The sequence below is a fragment of the Schistocerca serialis genome, chromosome 10 (assembly GCF_023864345.2).
Source record: "Schistocerca serialis cubense isolate TAMUIC-IGC-003099 chromosome 10, iqSchSeri2.2, whole genome shotgun sequence".
NCBI lineage: Eukaryota > Metazoa > Arthropoda > Insecta > Orthoptera > Acrididae > Schistocerca > Schistocerca serialis.
In genome coordinates, this window is record NC_064647.1 from 231,148,930 (window position 1) to 231,150,956 (window position 2,027).

Below are 2,027 nucleotides of genomic sequence, written 5' to 3' on the forward strand. Positions count from 1 at the left end.
CATTGCTGAACTGGAAGTAGTTATGTTCTGTTCTTTTATTAGATCTAGCTGCTCAACTGTTTCTTTGATGTATTCATGTGGAAATGTACTGCATGTCTTAAAATGTTGTTCTATAATGTTTATTGTTTCAGTTACTCGTACGGCACACTACATATTCTCTACATCAGATGAGAAAGGTGGCTGTGTTTGGAACCTGTATGTTATTTATGTACTGAATCAGCTATGTGGTGTTTCTTATACTTATACCCTCTTGTAATTTGTTGTTTTAAGACATTTTCAACAGCTACCTTGGAAATGGGTATTTTTCTATAATTCACAATGGCTATGACAAGGAAGGTCTTCCTTGTGTAGCTTTGGGTTGCAACAGAGAGAAATTGCACTGCGATTAGTCTGTAAGAGTTATCTTTTTTTTGTTGGCTTCTAGTGTATGTTCAACGTCTTTCAGGGTGTTTCTCAACTTCATTTGGAATCTGTTAGTTGGATCCGATTTTAGTTTTAGAATATTATTTTTTGTGGTGGCCTAACTGATTGATGTACTGCCATTTATCCATGAGAACCACTGAGTTTCCTTTATCTGCTCTTGTGATGATGGTGTTGTGTTCTTGTAGTTTCTTTTCAAGTTTTGTCAGTATTATATTTATATTTTAGTTTCTATAATTGGTTCTGATAATAATTTCTTTCTGATAATAATATCTTAAAATTATTTTCTTGATCATTCCTTGTTTACAGAACAATTGTAGTTTTGCTTTTATGACTTATTTATTCGTATGCTGATGTAAATATAATTGATATTATTTTGTTATTTATTATTTTTCTATTAGTTTCTTTTTATTGAGTTTTGGATTTGTTCTTTAATAATTAATGCTGAGGGTTCAGTTTATTTTTCTTCATAATACACTATTGTTTTTATTTGTCTGCCTTTAATTTTGATAATTACTGTACTGTTCATCTGTTAGACTAAATTTTTTTCCTTTAAGCACACCCCTTCACATAGTTTGTCTCTGAAGGGGAAAAACATTGTTTTGCATTTGACAATTTCTTGGCACTAAATATGAGAGACTTCAGAGTACAAAACATTCCTTTACTAACATGTTCTGTGATAACTTGGACATGCATCCATGCAATTATTGCAGTGGAACTGCTATTTACAGAAAAAATACTTCACCAGCTAAGGATACACAAATAAAATTGCCCTCCAAAATTAATGAAGAAGTTGGCAAAAAGTCTGTATGGACACAACTCTGAGAAAAAATTCAGTCTTTCATTATTTTTCACACTAATCAGGAAAGAGAATTCTGCCCACCAACCTGACAACATACACAAATGATGAGATTATTCTCAAAAAGTTACGGTAAACAGAATTGCAGTGAGTTTGTGCCCTAAAATGCGGAATAGTTGTGTGCTCCATTCTGATTACTGCAGTGTAACATTGGATGGTGTGTTTGTAATACAGACACAGTCACATTATCATCAGTTTAGCATTGGTCACATTTGCAGCTTCTTACAGTCTAGTACCTTCACCAATACTAACACCATGTTGTTATCGTCACTATTGTTGTTATCAGTTGTGTCTACCAAGTGCATCATCATCATCAAAAAACTGGATCACTGCCATCAAAATCTGATTATTCCAACCTCCTCACTAATTCTTCATCAGTGAAACCAGTAGTTTTAGACATTCTCTGTGCTGTGCAATTCCACTGGTTGATGGTAAGGAATATATGTAAGCTAAACCCATTTATGCTCACATTATGTGACAAAGCAAATCTCACTTATTCATCTTAAAATACAAGGCGTGTGTTTTTAAGTAAGTACTGTTTTGAAATTAAAAAAAGACGTGCTAAGGTATCTCAATAATTTTATTTTTACATGAAAGCCTGTACCTTAATCTACTTTTCTACATAATTTCCGTCAATATTGAGGCACTTGTCATAACGTTGTACCAGATTTGAATACCCTCCTCATAGAAGTCTGCCGCCTGACTTGTTAACCACTGCATCACCACTGTTTTGGCTTCGTCATCATCT